This window comes from Hyperolius riggenbachi, chromosome 5 (assembly GCF_040937935.1).
Source record: "Hyperolius riggenbachi isolate aHypRig1 chromosome 5, aHypRig1.pri, whole genome shotgun sequence".
Taxonomy (NCBI): Eukaryota; Metazoa; Chordata; class Amphibia; order Anura; family Hyperoliidae; genus Hyperolius; species Hyperolius riggenbachi.
In genome coordinates this window covers 398,619,892-398,638,732 of record NC_090650.1, presented here as the reverse complement: position 1 = coordinate 398,638,732, position 18,841 = coordinate 398,619,892, and the positions used below count along the sequence as shown (strand labels likewise).

General features: G+C 57.0%; 1 protein-coding gene, 14 non-coding genes and 2 pseudogenes across 16 annotated transcripts in view; 1 reads left to right on the top strand and 16 right to left on the bottom strand.

Annotated features, from left to right (window-relative positions):
• The window catches only part of NAPRT (nicotinate phosphoribosyltransferase), a 196,949-nt gene that overhangs the window by 35,647 nt on the left and 142,461 nt on the right, over positions 1-18,841 (top strand). The window lies entirely within an intron of this gene.
• LOC137520121 (5S ribosomal RNA) lies at positions 506-612 on the bottom strand (annotated as a pseudogene).
• On the bottom strand, positions 1,699-1,805 carry LOC137520120 (5S ribosomal RNA; annotated as a pseudogene).
• Positions 2,890-3,008, bottom strand: LOC137520098 (5S ribosomal RNA). Its single transcript, XR_011021442.1, has one exon. It is a non-coding gene; the product is annotated as a 5S ribosomal RNA (ribosomal RNA).
• LOC137520097 (5S ribosomal RNA) lies at positions 4,095-4,213 on the bottom strand. The gene has a single exon (XR_011021441.1). It is a non-coding gene; the product is annotated as a 5S ribosomal RNA (ribosomal RNA).
• Positions 5,308-5,426, bottom strand: LOC137520096 (5S ribosomal RNA). Its single transcript, XR_011021440.1, has one exon. It is a non-coding gene; the product is annotated as a 5S ribosomal RNA (ribosomal RNA).
• Positions 6,513-6,631, bottom strand: LOC137520085 (5S ribosomal RNA). Its single transcript, XR_011021430.1, has one exon. It is a non-coding gene; the product is annotated as a 5S ribosomal RNA (ribosomal RNA).
• LOC137520074 (5S ribosomal RNA) lies at positions 7,726-7,844 on the bottom strand. The gene has a single exon (XR_011021419.1). It is a non-coding gene; the product is annotated as a 5S ribosomal RNA (ribosomal RNA).
• On the bottom strand, positions 8,939-9,057 carry LOC137520062 (5S ribosomal RNA). Its single transcript, XR_011021409.1, has one exon. It is a non-coding gene; the product is annotated as a 5S ribosomal RNA (ribosomal RNA).
• On the bottom strand, positions 10,152-10,270 carry LOC137520051 (5S ribosomal RNA). The gene has a single exon (XR_011021408.1). It is a non-coding gene; the product is annotated as a 5S ribosomal RNA (ribosomal RNA).
• LOC137520040 (5S ribosomal RNA) lies at positions 11,365-11,483 on the bottom strand. The gene has a single exon (XR_011021406.1). It is a non-coding gene; the product is annotated as a 5S ribosomal RNA (ribosomal RNA).
• Positions 12,578-12,696, bottom strand: LOC137520029 (5S ribosomal RNA). Its single transcript, XR_011021396.1, has one exon. It is a non-coding gene; the product is annotated as a 5S ribosomal RNA (ribosomal RNA).
• Positions 13,791-13,909, bottom strand: LOC137520018 (5S ribosomal RNA). Its single transcript, XR_011021385.1, has one exon. It is a non-coding gene; the product is annotated as a 5S ribosomal RNA (ribosomal RNA).
• Positions 15,004-15,122, bottom strand: LOC137520005 (5S ribosomal RNA). The gene has a single exon (XR_011021372.1). It is a non-coding gene; the product is annotated as a 5S ribosomal RNA (ribosomal RNA).
• Positions 16,217-16,335, bottom strand: LOC137519993 (5S ribosomal RNA). Its single transcript, XR_011021360.1, has one exon. It is a non-coding gene; the product is annotated as a 5S ribosomal RNA (ribosomal RNA).
• LOC137519981 (5S ribosomal RNA) lies at positions 17,430-17,548 on the bottom strand. Its single transcript, XR_011021349.1, has one exon. It is a non-coding gene; the product is annotated as a 5S ribosomal RNA (ribosomal RNA).
• On the bottom strand, positions 18,643-18,761 carry LOC137519970 (5S ribosomal RNA). The gene has a single exon (XR_011021336.1). It is a non-coding gene; the product is annotated as a 5S ribosomal RNA (ribosomal RNA).

Sequence of the window (18,841 nt, the reverse complement as noted above, 5' to 3'; positions counted from 1 at the left end):
GCCCAGGAGCCGCTGCAATAAATACCTTGAGGCCGCGCGGTTGGGGAGCAGTTCTGCTGCTGCTACTACTGCCGGCAATGACGATAACCACAGGAGGGCCCCGCGAGGGTTTTCCCAGGTGCCCGGGCAGGCACCATAAGGCTGAGGGGCAGCGGCGGGACCCGATTAGGTGGGGAGAATGGGTAGGTTGGCTGCGTGTGAAAAGTGCACTGCTTTTCAAAAAATAAAAAAAGCCATGTAAATAAAGGTGGGTGAGATGAATAGAAAAAAAGACCAAAACAAACAAAAAGAGAGAGGGGTTCTGGCTGTACTGGTCCTCTCTGCTGACCTAAGTCTGCAGGAGGAAGTGCGGAGAGCTGACTTAGAAAGAGAAATGACAGGAAGAAAGAAAGAAGAAGAAGGAAAAAAAAAAGGTAAAAAAAAAAAAGAGAGAGCGAAAGAAAAAGCAATGTGAAAAAGCCATAGAGAAGAGTGCCCCCTGCTGGGCTTGCTGCGGAAAAGCAAAAGCCTACAGCACCTGGTATTCCCATCCAAGTACTAACCAGGCCCGACCCTGCTTAGCTTCCGAGATCAGACGAGATCGGGCGCATTCAGGGTGGTGTGGCCGTAGGCAAAGACAAGGCCGCCGCTTCGCACTCTTGTACGTGAGGATGACAGCCTGTTTCTGCCGGCCTCCCCTTCGCTGTGCTGCTCTCTGCTCTTTTTCTTCCTCCTTTGCTTTCTTCCTCTCCTCCTTTCTTTCTTTTCCTCCTGCAGCCACCCCGCCTCCTTCGCCCCCTGCGCTCTGTCCGGGCCCCTGGGCGCGCAGCCCCCCGATTTCTCTTTTACTGGCTCTTTAACTCCTTCCTGCCCAGCTCCACCGCTGGCTCCAGGCCTCACCGTCTCCCCTCCCTCCTCTTTTTCCCTTTCGCTGCAAAAACCCATTTCGCCGCCCTTTTCTGCTCCCCTAGCAGGGCGTGGAGCAGCACGGTCCCCACTTTGGGCGCCGTCCCGTTACAGACTGAAGGGCCCTTGCTAAATTAGATCAGGCTGGCCGGGCCCTGCGTGCACAGCAAGGGGCATGCGGCTGGCGCACCTCTCCGAGCCACACGTGCCAGGGGCTCGCATCTCTGGCTGGCGGGAATGGGAGGCCGTCGGCTGCGAGGGTTCCTCGCTGCGCTCGGCCGCACCTGCGCGGTGGCGCTTTCCTGGTTGCCCAGGAGCCGCTGCAATAAATACCTTGAGGCCGCGCGGTTGGGGAGCAGTTCTGCTGCTGCTACTACTGCCGGCAATGACGATAACCACAGGAGGGCCCCGCGAGGGTTTTCCCAGGTGCCCGGGCAGGCACCATAAGGCTGAGGGGCAGCGGCGGGACCCGATTAGGTGGGGAGAATGGGTAGGTTGGCTGCGTGTGAAAAGTGCACTGCTTTTCAAAAAATAAAAAAAGCCATGTAAATAAAGGTGGGTGAGATGAATAGAAAAAAAGACCAAAACAAACAAAAAGAGAGAGGGGTTCTGGCTGTACTGGTCCTCTCTGCTGACCTAAGTCTGCAGGAGGAAGTGCGGAGAGCTGACTTAGAAAGAGAAATGACAGGAAGAAAGAAAGAAGAAGAAGGAAAAAAAAAAGGTAAAAAAAAAAAAGAGAGAGCGAAAGAAAAAGCAATGTGAAAAAGCCATAGAGAAGAGTGCCCCCTGCTGGGCTTGCTGCGGAAAAGCAAAAGCCTACAGCACCTGGTATTCCCATCCAAGTACTAACCAGGCCCGACCCTGCTTAGCTTCCGAGATCAGACGAGATCGGGCGCATTCAGGGTGGTGTGGCCGTAGGCAAAGACAAGGCCGCCGCTTCGCACTCTTGTACGTGAGGATGACAGCCTGTTTCTGCCGGCCTCCCCTTCGCTGTGCTGCTCTCTGCTCTTTTTCTTCCTCCTTTGCTTTCTTCCTCTCCTCCTTTCTTTCTTTTCCTCCTGCAGCCACCCCGCCTCCTTCGCCCCCTGCGCTCTGTCCGGGCCCCTGGGCGCGCAGCCCCCCGATTTCTCTTTTACTGGCTCTTTAACTCCTTCCTGCCCAGCTCCACCGCTGGCTCCAGGCCTCACCGTCTCCCCTCCCTCCTCTTTTTCCCTTTCGCTGCAAAAACCCATTTCGCCGCCCTTTTCTGCTCCCCTAGCAGGGCGTGGAGCAGCACGGTCCCCACTTTGGGCGCCGTCCCGTTACAGACTGAAGGGCCCTTGCTAAATTAGATCAGGCTGGCCGGGCCCTGCGTGCACAGCAAGGGGCATGCGGCTGGCGCACCTCTCCGAGCCACACGTGCCAGGGGCTCGCATCTCTGGCTGGCGGGAATGGGAGGCCGTCGGCTGCGAGGGTTCCTCGCTGCGCTCGGCCGCACCTGCGCGGTGGCGCTTTCCTGGTTGCCCAGGAGCCGCTGCAATAAATACCTTGAGGCCGCGCGGTTGGGGAGCAGTTCTGCTGCTGCTACTACTGCCGGCAATGACGATAACCACAGGAGGGCCCCGCGAGGGTTTTCCCAGGTGCCCGGGCAGGCACCATAAGGCTGAGGGGCAGCGGCGGGACCCGATTAGGTGGGGAGAATGGGTAGGTTGGCTGCGTGTGAAAAGTGCACTGCTTTTCAAAAAATAAAAAAAGCCATGTAAATAAAGGTGGGTGAGATGAATAGAAAAAAAGACCAAAACAAACAAAAAGAGAGAGGGGTTCTGGCTGTACTGGTCCTCTCTGCTGACCTAAGTCTGCAGGAGGAAGTGCGGAGAGCTGACTTAGAAAGAGAAATGACAGGAAGAAAGAAAGAAGAAGAAGGAAAAAAAAAAGGTAAAAAAAAAAGAGAGAGCGAAAGAAAAAGCAATGTGAAAAAGCCATAGAGAAGAGTGCCCCCTGCTGGGCTTGCTGCGGAAAAGCAAAAGCCTACAGCACCTGGTATTCCCAGGCGGTCTCCCATCCAAGTACTAACCAGGCCCGACCCTGCTTAGCTTCCGAGATCAGACGAGATCGGGCGCATTCAGGGTGGTGTGGCCGTAGGCAAAGACAAGGCCGCCGCTTCGCACTCTTGTACGTGAGGATGACAGCCTGTTTCTGCCGGCCTCCCCTTCGCTGTGCTGCTCTCTGCTCTTTTTCTTCCTCCTTTGCTTTCTTCCTCTCCTCCTTTCTTTCTTTTCCTCCTGCAGCCACCCCGCCTCCTTCGCCCCCTGCGCTCTGTCCGGGCCCCTGGGCGCGCAGCCCCCCGATTTCTCTTTTACTGGCTCTTTAACTCCTTCCTGCCCAGCTCCACCGCTGGCTCCAGGCCTCACCGTCTCCCCTCCCTCCTCTTTTTCCCTTTCGCTGCAAAAACCCATTTCGCCGCCCTTTTCTGCTCCCCTAGCAGGGCGTGGAGCAGCACGGTCCCCACTTTGGGCGCCGTCCCGTTACAGACTGAAGGGCCCTTGCTAAATTAGATCAGGCTGGCCGGGCCCTGCGTGCACAGCAAGGGGCATGCGGCTGGCGCACCTCTCCGAGCCACACGTGCCAGGGGCTCGCATCTCTGGCTGGCGGGAATGGGAGGCCGTCGGCTGCGAGGGTTCCTCGCTGCGCTCGGCCGCACCTGCGCGGTGGCGCTTTCCTGGTTGCCCAGGAGCCGCTGCAATAAATACCTTGAGGCCGCGCGGTTGGGGAGCAGTTCTGCTGCTGCTACTACTGCCGGCAATGACGATAACCACAGGAGGGCCCCGCGAGGGTTTTCCCAGGTGCCCGGGCAGGCACCATAAGGCTGAGGGGCAGCGGCGGGACCCGATTAGGTGGGGAGAATGGGTAGGTTGGCTGCGTGTGAAAAGTGCACTGCTTTTCAAAAAATAAAAAAAGCCATGTAAATAAAGGTGGGTGAGATGAATAGAAAAAAAGACCAAAACAAACAAAAAGAGAGAGGGGTTCTGGCTGTACTGGTCCTCTCTGCTGACCTAAGTCTGCAGGAGGAAGTGCGGAGAGCTGACTTAGAAAGAGAAATGACAGGAAGAAAGAAAGAAGAAGAAGGAAAAAAAAAAGGTAAAAAAAAAAAAGAGAGAGCGAAAGAAAAAGCAATGTGAAAAAGCCATAGAGAAGAGTGCCCCCTGCTGGGCTTGCTGCGGAAAAGCAAAAGCCTACAGCACCTGGTATTCCCAGGCGGTCTCCCATCCAAGTACTAACCAGGCCCGACCCTGCTTAGCTTCCGAGATCAGACGAGATCGGGCGCATTCAGGGTGGTGTGGCCGTAGGCAAAGACAAGGCCGCCGCTTCGCACTCTTGTACGTGAGGATGACAGCCTGTTTCTGCCGGCCTCCCCTTCGCTGTGCTGCTCTCTGCTCTTTTTCTTCCTCCTTTGCTTTCTTTCTTTCTTCCTCTCCTCCTTTCTTTCTTTTCCTCCTGCAGCCACCCCGCCTCCTTCGCCCCCTGCGCTCTGTCCGGGCCCCTGGGCGCGCAGCCCCCCGATTTCTCTTTTACTGGCTCTTTAACCCCTTCCTGCCCAGCTCCACCGCTGGCTCCAGGCCTCACCGTCTCCCCTCCCTCCTCTTTTTCCCTTTCGCCGCAAAAACCCATTTCGCCGCCCTTTTCTGCTCCCCTAGCAGGGCGTGGAGCAGCACGGTCCCCACTTTGGGCGCCGTCCCGTTACAGACTGAAGGGCCCTTGCTAAATTAGATCAGGCTGGCCGGGCCCTGCGTGCACAGCAAGGGGCATGCGGCTGGCGCACCTCTCCGAGCCACACGTGCCAGGGGCTCGCATCTCTGGCTGGCGGGAATGGGAGGCCGTCGGCTGCGAGGGTTCCTCGCTGCGCTCGGCCGCACCTGCGCGGTGGCGCTTTCCTGGTTGCCCAGGAGCCGCTGCAATAAATACCTTGAGGCCGCGCGGTTGGGGAGCAGTTCTGCTGCTGCTACTACTGCCGGCAATGACGATAACCACAGGAGGGCCCCGCGAGGGTTTTCCCAGGTGCCCGGGCAGGCACCATAAGGCTGAGGGGCAGCGGCGGGACCCGATTAGGTGGGGAGAATGGGTAGGTTGGCTGCGTGTGAAAAGTGCACTGCTTTTCAAAAAATAAAAAAAGCCATGTAAATAAAGGTGGGTGAGATGAATAGAAAAAAAGACCAAAACAAACAAAAAGAGAGAGGGGTTCTGGCTGTACTGGTCCTCTCTGCTGACCTAAGTCTGCAGGAGGAAGTGCGGAGAGCTGACTTAGAAAGAGAAATGACAGGAAGAAAGAAAGAAGAAGAAGGAAAAAAAAAAGGTAAAAAAAAGAGAGAGAGAGCGAAAGAAAAAGCAATGTGAAAAAGCCATAGAGAAGAGTGCCCCCTGCTGGGCTTGCTGCGGAAAAGCAAAAGCCTACAGCACCTGGTATTCCCAGGCGGTCTCCCATCCAAGTACTAACCAGGCCCGACCCTGCTTAGCTTCCGAGATCAGACGAGATCGGGCGCATTCAGGGTGGTGTGGCCGTAGGCAAAGACAAGGCCGCCGCTTCGCACTCTTGTACGTGAGGATGACAGCCTGTTTCTGCCGGCCTCCCCTTCGCTGTGCTGCTCTCTGCTCTTTTTCTTCCTCCTTTGCTTTCTTCCTCTCCTCCTTTCTTTCTTTTCCTCCTGCAGCCACCCCGCCTCCTTCGCCCCCTGCGCTCTGTCCGGGCCCCTGGGCGCGCAGCCCCCCGATTTCTCTTTTACTGGCTCTTTAACTCCTTCCTGCCCAGCTCCACCGCTGGCTCCAGGCCTCACCGTCTCCCCTCCCTCCTCTTTTTCCCTTTCGCTGCAAAAACCCATTTCGCCGCCCTTTTCTGCTCCCCTAGCAGGGCGTGGAGCAGCACGGTCCCCACTTTGGGCGCCGTCCCGTTACAGACTGAAGGGCCCTTGCTAAATTAGATCAGGCTGGCCGGGCCCTGCGTGCACAGCAAGGGGCATGCGGCTGGCGCACCTCTCCGAGCCACACGTGCCAGGGGCTCGCATCTCTGGCTGGCGGGAATGGGAGGCCGTCGGCTGCGAGGGTTCCTCGCTGCGCTCGGCCGCACCTGCGCGGTGGCGCTTTCCTGGTTGCCCAGGAGCCGCTGCAATAAATACCTTGAGGCCGCGCGGTTGGGGAGCAGTTCTGCTGCTGCTACTACTGCCGGCAATGACGATAACCACAGGAGGGCCCCGCGAGGGTTTTCCCAGGTGCCCGGGCAGGCACCATAAGGCTGAGGGGCAGCGGCGGGACCCGATTAGGTGGGGAGAATGGGTAGGTTGGCTGCGTGTGAAAAGTGCACTGCTTTTCAAAAAATAAAAAAAGCCATGTAAATAAAGGTGGGTGAGATGAATAGAAAAAAAGACCAAAACAAACAAAAAGAGAGAGGGGTTCTGGCTGTACTGGTCCTCTCTGCTGACCTAAGTCTGCAGGAGGAAGTGCGGAGAGCTGACTTAGAAAGAGAAATGACAGGAAGAAAGAAAGAAGAAGAAGGAAAAAAAAAAGGTAAAAAAAAAAAAGAGAGAGCGAAAGAAAAAGCAATGTGAAAAAGCCATAGAGAAGAGTGCCCCCTGCTGGGCTTGCTGCGGAAAAGCAAAAGCCTACAGCACCTGGTATTCCCAGGCGGTCTCCCATCCAAGTACTAACCAGGCCCGACCCTGCTTAGCTTCCGAGATCAGACGAGATCGGGCGCATTCAGGGTGGTGTGGCCGTAGGCAAAGACAAGGCCGCCGCTTCGCACTCTTGTACGTGAGGATGACAGCCTGTTTCTGCCGGCCTCCCCTTCGCTGTGCTGCTCTCTGCTCTTTTTCTTCCTCCTTTGCTTTCTTTCTTTCTTCCTCTCCTCCTTTCTTTCTTTTCCTCCTGCAGCCACCCCGCCTCCTTCGCCCCCTGCGCTCTGTCCGGGCCCCTGGGCGCGCAGCCCCCCGATTTCTCTTTTACTGGCTCTTTAACCCCTTCCTGCCCAGCTCCACCGCTGGCTCCAGGCCTCACCGTCTCCCCTCCCTCCTCTTTTTCCCTTTCGCCGCAAAAACCCATTTCGCCGCCCTTTTCTGCTCCCCTAGCAGGGCGTGGAGCAGCACGGTCCCCACTTTGGGCGCCGTCCCGTTACAGACTGAAGGGCCCTTGCTAAATTAGATCAGGCTGGCCGGGCCCTGCGTGCACAGCAAGGGGCATGCGGCTGGCGCACCTCTCCGAGCCACACGTGCCAGGGGCTCGCATCTCTGGCTGGCGGGAATGGGAGGCCGTCGGCTGCGAGGGTTCCTCGCTGCGCTCGGCCGCACCTGCGCGGTGGCGCTTTCCTGGTTGCCCAGGAGCCGCTGCAATAAATACCTTGAGGCCGCGCGGTTGGGGAGCAGTTCTGCTGCTGCTACTACTGCCGGCAATGACGATAACCACAGGAGGGCCCCGCGAGGGTTTTCCCAGGTGCCCGGGCAGGCACCATAAGGCTGAGGGGCAGCGGCGGGACCCGATTAGGTGGGGAGAATGGGTAGGTTGGCTGCGTGTGAAAAGTGCACTGCTTTTCAAAAAATAAAAAAAGCCATGTAAATAAAGGTGGGTGAGATGAATAGAAAAAAAGACCAAAACAAACAAAAAGAGAGAGGGGTTCTGGCTGTACTGGTCCTCTCTGCTGACCTAAGTCTGCAGGAGGAAGTGCGGAGAGCTGACTTAGAAAGAGAAATGACAGGAAGAAAGAAAGAAGAAGAAGGAAAAAAAAAAGGTAAAAAAAAGAGAGAGAGAGCGAAAGAAAAAGCAATGTGAAAAAGCCATAGAGAAGAGTGCCCCCTGCTGGGCTTGCTGCGGAAAAGCAAAAGCCTACAGCACCTGGTATTCCCAGGCGGTCTCCCATCCAAGTACTAACCAGGCCCGACCCTGCTTAGCTTCCGAGATCAGACGAGATCGGGCGCATTCAGGGTGGTGTGGCCGTAGGCAAAGACAAGGCCGACGCTTCGCACTCTTGTACGTGAGGATGACAGCCTGTTTCTGCCGGCCTCCCCTTCGCTGTGCTGCTCTCTGCTCTTTTTCTTCCTCCTTTGCTTTCTTTCTTTCTTCCTCTCCTCCTTTCTTTCTTTTCCTCCTGCAGCCACCCCGCCTCCTTCGCCCCCTGCGCTCTGTCCGGGCCCCTGGGCGCGCAGCCCCCCGATTTCTCTTTTACTGGCTCTTTAACCCCTTCCTGCCCAGCTCCACCGCTGGCTCCAGGCCTCACCGTCTCCCCTCCCTCCTCTTTTTCCCTTTCGCCGCAAAAACCCATTTCGCCGCCCTTTTCTGCTCCCCTAGCAGGGCGTGGAGCAGCACGGTCCCCACTTTGGGCGCCGTCCCGTTACAGACTGAAGGGCCCTTGCTAAATTAGATCAGGCTGGCCGGGCCCTGCGTGCACAGCAAGGGGCATGCGGCTGGCGCACCTCTCCGAGCCACACGTGCCAGGGGCTCGCATCTCTGGCTGGCGGGAATGGGAGGCCGTCGGCTGCGAGGGTTCCTCGCTGCGCTCGGCCGCACCTGCGCGGTGGCGCTTTCCTGGTTGCCCAGGAGCCGCTGCAATAAATACCTTGAGGCCGCGCGGTTGGGGAGCAGTTCTGCTGCTGCTACTACTGCCGGCAATGACGATAACCACAGGAGGGCCCCGCGAGGGTTTTCCCAGGTGCCCGGGCAGGCACCATAAGGCTGAGGGGCAGCGGCGGGACCCGATTAGGTGGGGAGAATGGGTAGGTTGGCTGCGTGTGAAAAGTGCACTGCTTTTCAAAAAATAAAAAAAGCCATGTAAATAAAGGTGGGTGAGATGAATAGAAAAAAAGACCAAAACAAACAAAAAGAGAGAGGGGTTCTGGCTGTACTGGTCCTCTCTGCTGACCTAAGTCTGCAGGAGGAAGTGCGGAGAGCTGACTTAGAAAGAGAAATGACAGGAAGAAAGAAAGAAGAAGAAGGAAAAAAAAAAGGTAAAAAAAAGAGAGAGAGAGCGAAAGAAAAAGCAATGTGAAAAAGCCATAGAGAAGAGTGCCCCCTGCTGGGCTTGCTGCGGAAAAGCAAAAGCCTACAGCACCTGGTATTCCCAGGCGGTCTCCCATCCAAGTACTAACCAGGCCCGACCCTGCTTAGCTTCCGAGATCAGACGAGATCGGGCGCATTCAGGGTGGTGTGGCCGTAGGCAAAGACAAGGCCGACGCTTCGCACTCTTGTACGTGAGGATGACAGCCTGTTTCTGCCGGCCTCCCCTTCGCTGTGCTGCTCTCTGCTCTTTTTCTTCCTCCTTTGCTTTCTTTCTTTCTTCCTCTCCTCCTTTCTTTCTTTTCCTCCTGCAGCCACCCCGCCTCCTTCGCCCCCTGCGCTCTGTCCGGGCCCCTGGGCGCGCAGCCCCCCGATTTCTCTTTTACTGGCTCTTTAACCCCTTCCTGCCCAGCTCCACCGCTGGCTCCAGGCCTCACCGTCTCCCCTCCCTCCTCTTTTTCCCTTTCGCCGCAAAAACCCATTTCGCCGCCCTTTTCTGCTCCCCTAGCAGGGCGTGGAGCAGCACGGTCCCCACTTTGGGCGCCGTCCCGTTACAGACTGAAGGGCCCTTGCTAAATTAGATCAGGCTGGCCGGGCCCTGCGTGCACAGCAAGGGGCATGCGGCTGGCGCACCTCTCCGAGCCACACGTGCCAGGGGCTCGCATCTCTGGCTGGCGGGAATGGGAGGCCGTCGGCTGCGAGGGTTCCTCGCTGCGCTCGGCCGCACCTGCGCGGTGGCGCTTTCCTGGTTGCCCAGGAGCCGCTGCAATAAATACCTTGAGGCCGCGCGGTTGGGGAGCAGTTCTGCTGCTGCTACTACTGCCGGCAATGACGATAACCACAGGAGGGCCCCGCGAGGGTTTTCCCAGGTGCCCGGGCAGGCACCATAAGGCTGAGGGGCAGCGGCGGGACCCGATTAGGTGGGGAGAATGGGTAGGTTGGCTGCGTGTGAAAAGTGCACTGCTTTTCAAAAAATAAAAAAAGCCATGTAAATAAAGGTGGGTGAGATGAATAGAAAAAAAGACCAAAACAAACAAAAAGAGAGAGGGGTTCTGGCTGTACTGGTCCTCTCTGCTGACCTAAGTCTGCAGGAGGAAGTGCGGAGAGCTGACTTAGAAAGAGAAATGACAGGAAGAAAGAAAGAAGAAGAAGGAAAAAAAAAAGGTAAAAAAAAGAGAGAGAGAGCGAAAGAAAAAGCAATGTGAAAAAGCCATAGAGAAGAGTGCCCCCTGCTGGGCTTGCTGCGGAAAAGCAAAAGCCTACAGCACCTGGTATTCCCAGGCGGTCTCCCATCCAAGTACTAACCAGGCCCGACCCTGCTTAGCTTCCGAGATCAGACGAGATCGGGCGCATTCAGGGTGGTGTGGCCGTAGGCAAAGACAAGGCCGACGCTTCGCACTCTTGTACGTGAGGATGACAGCCTGTTTCTGCCGGCCTCCCCTTCGCTGTGCTGCTCTCTGCTCTTTTTCTTCCTCCTTTGCTTTCTTTCTTTCTTCCTCTCCTCCTTTCTTTCTTTTCCTCCTGCAGCCACCCCGCCTCCTTCGCCCCCTGCGCTCTGTCCGGGCCCCTGGGCGCGCAGCCCCCCGATTTCTCTTTTACTGGCTCTTTAACCCCTTCCTGCCCAGCTCCACCGCTGGCTCCAGGCCTCACCGTCTCCCCTCCCTCCTCTTTTTCCCTTTCGCCGCAAAAACCCATTTCGCCGCCCTTTTCTGCTCCCCTAGCAGGGCGTGGAGCAGCACGGTCCCCACTTTGGGCGCCGTCCCGTTACAGACTGAAGGGCCCTTGCTAAATTAGATCAGGCTGGCCGGGCCCTGCGTGCACAGCAAGGGGCATGCGGCTGGCGCACCTCTCCGAGCCACACGTGCCAGGGGCTCGCATCTCTGGCTGGCGGGAATGGGAGGCCGTCGGCTGCGAGGGTTCCTCGCTGCGCTCGGCCGCACCTGCGCGGTGGCGCTTTCCTGGTTGCCCAGGAGCCGCTGCAATAAATACCTTGAGGCCGCGCGGTTGGGGAGCAGTTCTGCTGCTGCTACTACTGCCGGCAATGACGATAACCACAGGAGGGCCCCGCGAGGGTTTTCCCAGGTGCCCGGGCAGGCACCATAAGGCTGAGGGGCAGCGGCGGGACCCGATTAGGTGGGGAGAATGGGTAGGTTGGCTGCGTGTGAAAAGTGCACTGCTTTTCAAAAAATAAAAAAAGCCATGTAAATAAAGGTGGGTGAGATGAATAGAAAAAAAGACCAAAACAAACAAAAAGAGAGAGGGGTTCTGGCTGTACTGGTCCTCTCTGCTGACCTAAGTCTGCAGGAGGAAGTGCGGAGAGCTGACTTAGAAAGAGAAATGACAGGAAGAAAGAAAGAAGAAGAAGGAAAAAAAAAAGGTAAAAAAAAGAGAGAGAGAGCGAAAGAAAAAGCAATGTGAAAAAGCCATAGAGAAGAGTGCCCCCTGCTGGGCTTGCTGCGGAAAAGCAAAAGCCTACAGCACCTGGTATTCCCAGGCGGTCTCCCATCCAAGTACTAACCAGGCCCGACCCTGCTTAGCTTCCGAGATCAGACGAGATCGGGCGCATTCAGGGTGGTGTGGCCGTAGGCAAAGACAAGGCCGACGCTTCGCACTCTTGTACGTGAGGATGACAGCCTGTTTCTGCCGGCCTCCCCTTCGCTGTGCTGCTCTCTGCTCTTTTTCTTCCTCCTTTGCTTTCTTTCTTTCTTCCTCTCCTCCTTTCTTTCTTTTCCTCCTGCAGCCACCCCGCCTCCTTCGCCCCCTGCGCTCTGTCCGGGCCCCTGGGCGCGCAGCCCCCCGATTTCTCTTTTACTGGCTCTTTAACCCCTTCCTGCCCAGCTCCACCGCTGGCTCCAGGCCTCACCGTCTCCCCTCCCTCCTCTTTTTCCCTTTCGCCGCAAAAACCCATTTCGCCGCCCTTTTCTGCTCCCCTAGCAGGGCGTGGAGCAGCACGGTCCCCACTTTGGGCGCCGTCCCGTTACAGACTGAAGGGCCCTTGCTAAATTAGATCAGGCTGGCCGGGCCCTGCGTGCACAGCAAGGGGCATGCGGCTGGCGCACCTCTCCGAGCCACACGTGCCAGGGGCTCGCATCTCTGGCTTGAGGGAATGGGAGGCCGTCGGCTGCGAGGGTTCCTCGCTGCGCTCGGCCGCACCTGCGCGGTGGCGCTTTCCTGGTTGCCCAGGAGCCGCTGCAATAAATACCTTGAGGCCGCGCGGTTGGGGAGCAGTTCTGCTGCTGCTACTACTGCCGGCAATGACGATAACCACAGGAGGGCCCCGCGAGGGTTTTCCCAGGTGCCCGGGCAGGCACCATAAGGCTGAGGGGCAGCGGCGGGACCCGATTAGGTGGGGAGAATGGGTAGGTTGGCTGCGTGTGAAAAGTGCACTGCTTTTCAAAAAATAAAAAAAGCCATGTAAATAAAGGTGGGTGAGATGAATAGAAAAAAAGACCAAAACAAACAAAAAGAGAGAGGGGTTCTGGCTGTACTGGTCCTCTCTGCTGACCTAAGTCTGCAGGAGGAAGTGCGGAGAGCTGACTTAGAAAGAGAAATGACAGGAAGAAAGAAAGAAGAAGAAGGAAAAAAAAAAGGTAAAAAAAAGAGAGAGAGAGCGAAAGAAAAAGCAATGTGAAAAAGCCATAGAGAAGAGTGCCCCCTGCTGGGCTTGCTGCGGAAAAGCAAAAGCCTACAGCACCTGGTATTCCCAGGCGGTCTCCCATCCAAGTACTAACCAGGCCCGACCCTGCTTAGCTTCCGAGATCAGACGAGATCGGGCGCATTCAGGGTGGTGTGGCCGTAGGCAAAGACAAGGCCGACGCTTCGCACTCTTGTACGTGAGGATGACAGCCTGTTTCTGCCGGCCTCCCCTTCGCTGTGCTGCTCTCTGCTCTTTTTCTTCCTCCTTTGCTTTCTTTCTTTCTTCCTCTCCTCCTTTCTTTCTTTTCCTCCTGCAGCCACCCCGCCTCCTTCGCCCCCTGCGCTCTGTCCGGGCCCCTGGGCGCGCAGCCCCCCGATTTCTCTTTTACTGGCTCTTTAACCCCTTCCTGCCCAGCTCCACCGCTGGCTCCAGGCCTCACCGTCTCCCCTCCCTCCTCTTTTTCCCTTTCGCCGCAAAAACCCATTTCGCCGCCCTTTTCTGCTCCCCTAGCAGGGCGTGGAGCAGCACGGTCCCCACTTTGGGCGCCGTCCCGTTACAGACTGAAGGGCCCTTGCTAAATTAGATCAGGCTGGCCGGGCCCTGCGTGCACAGCAAGGGGCATGCGGCTGGCGCACCTCTCCGAGCCACACGTGCCAGGGGCTCGCATCTCTGGCTGGCGGGAATGGGAGGCCGTCGGCTGCGAGGGTTCCTCGCTGCGCTCGGCCGCACCTGCGCGGTGGCGCTTTCCTGGTTGCCCAGGAGCCGCTGCAATAAATACCTTGAGGCCGCGCGGTTGGGGAGCAGTTCTGCTGCTGCTACTACTGCCGGCAATGACGATAACCACAGGAGGGCCCCGCGAGGGTTTTCCCAGGTGCCCGGGCAGGCACCATAAGGCTGAGGGGCAGCGGCGGGACCCGATTAGGTGGGGAGAATGGGTAGGTTGGCTGCGTGTGAAAAGTGCACTGCTTTTCAAAAAATAAAAAAAGCCATGTAAATAAAGGTGGGTGAGATGAATAGAAAAAAAGACCAAAACAAACAAAAAGAGAGAGGGGTTCTGGCTGTACTGGTCCTCTCTGCTGACCTAAGTCTGCAGGAGGAAGTGCGGAGAGCTGACTTAGAAAGAGAAATGACAGGAAGAAAGAAAGAAGAAGAAGGAAAAAAAAAAGGTAAAAAAAAGAGAGAGAGAGCGAAAGAAAAAGCAATGTGAAAAAGCCATAGAGAAGAGTGCCCCCTGCTGGGCTTGCTGCGGAAAAGCAAAAGCCTACAGCACCTGGTATTCCCAGGCGGTCTCCCATCCAAGTACTAACCAGGCCCGACCCTGCTTAGCTTCCGAGATCAGACGAGATCGGGCGCATTCAGGGTGGTGTGGCCGTAGGCAAAGACAAGGCCGACGCTTCGCACTCTTGTACGTGAGGATGACAGCCTGTTTCTGCCGGCCTCCCCTTCGCTGTGCTGCTCTCTGCTCTTTTTCTTCCTCCTTTGCTTTCTTTCTTTCTTCCTCTCCTCCTTTCTTTCTTTTCCTCCTGCAGCCACCCCGCCTCCTTCGCCCCCTGCGCTCTGTCCGGGCCCCTGGGCGCGCAGCCCCCCGATTTCTCTTTTACTGGCTCTTTAACCCCTTCCTGCCCAGCTCCACCGCTGGCTCCAGGCCTCACCGTCTCCCCTCCCTCCTCTTTTTCCCTTTCGCCGCAAAAACCCATTTCGCCGCCCTTTTCTGCTCCCCTAGCAGGGCGTGGAGCAGCACGGTCCCCACTTTGGGCGCCGTCCCGTTACAGACTGAAGGGCCCTTGCTAAATTAGATCAGGCTGGCCGGGCCCTGCGTGCACAGCAAGGGGCATGCGGCTGGCGCACCTCTCCGAGCCACACGTGCCAGGGGCTCGCATCTCTGGCTGGCGGGAATGGGAGGCCGTCGGCTGCGAGGGTTCCTCGCTGCGCTCGGCCGCACCTGCGCGGTGGCGCTTTCCTGGTTGCCCAGGAGCCGCTGCAATAAATACCTTGAGGCCGCGCGGTTGGGGAGCAGTTCTGCTGCTGCTACTACTGCCGGCAATGACGATAACCACAGGAGGGCCCCGCGAGGGTTTTCCCAGGTGCCCGGGCAGGCACCATAAGGCTGAGGGGCAGCGGCGGGACCCGATTAGGTGGGGAGAATGGGTAGGTTGGCTGCGTGTGAAAAGTGCACTGCTTTTCAAAAAATAAAAAAAGCCATGTAAATAAAGGTGGGTGAGATGAATAGAAAAAAAGACCAAAACAAACAAAAAGAGAGAGGGGTTCTGGCTGTACTGGTCCTCTCTGCTGACCTAAGTCTGCAGGAGGAAGTGCGGAGAGCTGACTTAGAAAGAGAAATGACAGGAAGAAAGAAAGAAGAAGAAGGAAAAAAAAAAGGTAAAAAAAAGAGAGAGAGAGCGAAAGAAAAAGCAATGTGAAAAAGCCATAGAGAAGAGTGCCCCCTGCTGGGCTTGCTGCGGAAAAGCAAAAGCCTACAGCACCTGGTATTCCCAGGCGGTCTCCCATCCAAGTACTAACCAGGCCCGACCCTGCTTAGCTTCCGAGATCAGACGAGATCGGGCGCATTCAGGGTGGTGTGGCCGTAGGCAAAGACAAGGCCGACGCTTCGCACTCTTGTACGTGAGGATGACAGCCTGTTTCTGCCGGCCTCCCCTTCGCTGTGCTGCTCTCTGCTCTTTTTCTTCCTCCTTTGCTTTCTTTCTTTCTTCCTCTCCTCCTTTCTTTCTTTTCCTCCTGCAGCCACCCCGCCTCCTTCGCCCCCTGCGCTCTGTCCGGGCCCCTGGGCGCGCAGCCCCCCGATTTCTCTTTTACTGGCTCTTTAACCCCTTCCTGCCCAGCTCCACCGCTGGCTCCAGGCCTCACCGTCTCCCCTCCCTCCTCTTTTTCCCTTTCGCCGCAAAAACCCATTTCGCCGCCCTTTTCTGCTCCCCTAGCAGGGCGTGGAGCAGCACGGTCCCCACTTTGGGCGCCGTCCCGTTACAGACTGAAGGGCCCTTGCTAAATTAGATCAGGCTGGCCGGGCCCTGCGTGCACAGCAAGGGGCATGCGGCTGGCGCACCTCTCCGAGCCACACGTGCCAGGGGCTCGCATCTCTGGCTGGCGGGAATGGGAGGCCGTCGGCTGCGAGGGTTCCTCGCTGCGCTCGGCCGCACCTGCGCGGTGGCGCTTTCCTGGTTGCCCAGGAGCCGCTGCAATAAATACCTTGAGGCCGCGCGGTTGGGGAGCAGTTCTGCTGCTGCTACTACTGCCGGCAATGACGATAACCACAGGAGGGCCCCGCGAGGGTTTTCCCAGGTGCCCGGGCAGGCACCATAAGGCTGAGGGGCAGCGGCGGGACCCGATTAGGTGGGGAGAATGGGTAGGTTGGCTGCGTGTGAAAAGTGCACTGCTTTTCAAAAAATAAAAAAAGCCATGTAAATAAAGGTGGGTGAGATGAATAGAAAAAAAGACCAAAACAAACAAAAAGAGAGAGGGGTTCTGGCTGTACTGGTCCTCTCTGCTGACCTAAGTCTGCAGGAGGAAGTGCGGAGAGCTGACTTAGAAAGAGAAATGACAGGAAGAAAGAAAGAAGAAGAAGGAAAAAAAAAAGGTAAAAAAAAGAGAGAGAGAGCGAAAGAAAAAGCAATGTGAAAAAGCCATAGAGAAGAGTGCCCCCTGCTGGGCTTGCTGCGGAAAAGCAAAAGCCTACAGCACCTGGTATTCCCAGGCGGTCTCCCATCCAAGTACTAACCAGGCCCGACCCTGCTTAGCTTCCGAGATCAGACGAGATCGGGCGCATTCAGGGTGGTGTGGCCGTAGGCAAAGACAAGGCCGACGCTTCGCACTCTTGTACGTGAGGATGACAGCCTGTTTCTGCCGGCCTCCCCTTCGCTGTGCTGCTCTCTGCTCTTTTTCTTCCTCCTTTGCTTTCTTTCTTTCTTCCTCTCCTCCTTTCTTTCTTTTCCTCCTGCAGCCACCCCGCCTCCTTCGCCCCCTGCGCTCTGTCCGGGCCCCTGGGCGCGCAGCCCCCCGATTTCTCTTTTACTGGCTCTTTAACCCCTTCCTGCCCAGCTCCACCGCTGGCTCCAGGCCTCACCGTCTCCCCTCCCTCCTCTTTTTCCCTTTCGCCGCAAAAACCCATTTCGCCGCCCTTTTCTGCTCCCCTAGCAGGGCGTGGAGCAGCACGGTCCCCACTTTGGGCGCCGTCCCGTTACAGACTGAAGGGCCCTTGCTAAATTAGATCAGGCTGGCCGGGCCCTGCGTGCACAGCAAGGGGCATGCGGCTGGCGCACCTCTCCGAGCCACACGTGCCAGGGGCTCGCATCTCTGGCTTGAGGGAATGGGAGGCCGTCGGCTGCGAGGGTTCCTCGCTGCGCTCGGCCGCACCTGCGCGGTGGCGCTTTCCTGGTTGCCCAGGAGCCGCTGCAATAAATACCTTGAGGCCGCGCGGTTGGGGAGCAGTTCTGCTGCTGCTACTACTGCCGGCAATGACGATAACCACAGGAGGGCCCCGCGAGGGTTTTCCCAGGTGCCCGGGCAGGCACCATAAGGCTGAGGGGCAGCGGCGGGACCCGATTAGGTGGGGAGAATGGGTAGGTTGGCTGCGTGTGAAAAGTGCACTGCTTTTCAAAAAATAAAAAAAGCCATGTAAATAAAGGTGGGTGAGATGAATAGAAAAAAAGACCAAAACAAACAAAAAGAGAGAGGGGTTCTGGCTGTACTGGTCCTCTCTGCTGACCTAAGTCTGCAGGAGGAAGTGCGGAGAGCTGACTTAGAAAGAGAAATGACAGGAAGAAAGAAAGAAGAAGAAGGAAAAAAAAAAGGTAAAAAAAAGAGAGAGAGAGCGAAAGAAAAAGCAATGTGAAAAAGCCATAGAGAAGAGTGCCCCCTGCTGGGCTTGCTGCGGAAAAGCAAAAGCCTACAGCACCTGGTATTCCCAGGCGGTCTCCCATCCAAGTACTAACCAGGCCCGACCCTGCTTAGCTTCCGAGATCAGACGAGATCGGGCGCATTCAGGGTGGTGTGGCCGTAGGCAAAGACAAGGCCGACGCTTCGCACTCTTGTACGTGAGGATGACAGCCTGTTTCTGCCGGCCTCCCCTTCGCTGTGCTGCTCTCTGCTCTTTTTCTTCCTCCTTTGCTTTCTTTCTTTCTTCCTCTCCTCCTTTCTTTCTTTTCCTCCTGCAGCCACCCCGCCTCCTTCGCCCCCTGCGCTCTGTCCGGGCCCCTGGGCGCGCAGCCCCCCGATTTCTCTTTTACTGGCTCTTTAACCCCTTCCTGCCCAGCTCCACCGCTGGCTCCAGGCCTCACCGTCTCCCCTCCCTCCTCTTTTTCCCTTTCGCCGCAAAAACCCATTTCGCCGCCCTTTTCTGCTCCCCTAGCAGGGCGTGGAGCAGCACGGTCCCCACTTTGGGCGCCGTCCCGTTACAGACTGAAGGGCCCTTGCTAAATTAGATCAGGCTGGCCGGGCCCTGCGTGCACAGCAAGGGGCATGCGGCTGGCGCACCTCTCCGAGCCACACGTGCCAGGGGCTCGCATCTCTGGCTGGCGGGAATGGGAGGCCGTCGGCTGCGAGGGTTCCTCGCTGCGCTCGGCCGCACCTGCGCGGTGGCGCTTTCCTGGTTGCCCAGGAGCCGCTGCAATAAATACCTTGAGGCCGCGCGGTTGGGGAGCAGTTCTGCTGCTGCTACTACTGCCGGCAATGACGATAACCACAGGAGGGCCCCGCGAGGGTTTTCCCAGGTGCCCGGGCAGGCACCATAAGGCTGAGGGGCAGCGGCGGGACCCGATTAGGTGGGGAGAATGGGTAGGTTGGCTGCGTGTGAAAAGTGCACTGCTTTTCAAAAAATAAAAAAAGCCATGTAAATAAAGGTGGGTGAGATGAATAGAAAAAAAGACCAAAACAAACAAAAAGAGAGAGGGGTTCTGGCTGTACTGGTCCTCTCTGCTGACCTAAGTCTGCAGGAGGAAGTGCGGAGAGCTGACTTAGAAAGAGAAATGACAGGAAGAAAGAAAGAAGAAGAAGGAAAAAAAAAAGGTAAAAAAAAGAGAGAGAGAGCGAAAGAAAAAGCAATGTGAAAAAGCCATAGAGAAGAGTGCCCCCTGCTGGGCTTGCTGCGGAAAAGCAAAAGCCTACAGCACCTGGTATTCCCAGGCGGTCTCCCATCCAAGTACTAACCAGGCCCGACCCTGCTTAGCTTCCGAGATCAGACGAGATCGGGCGCATTCAGGGTGGTGTGGCCGTAGGCAAAGACAAGGCCGACGCTTCGCACTCTTGTACGTGAGGATGACAGCCTGTTTCTGCCGGCCTCCCCTTCGCTGTGCTGCT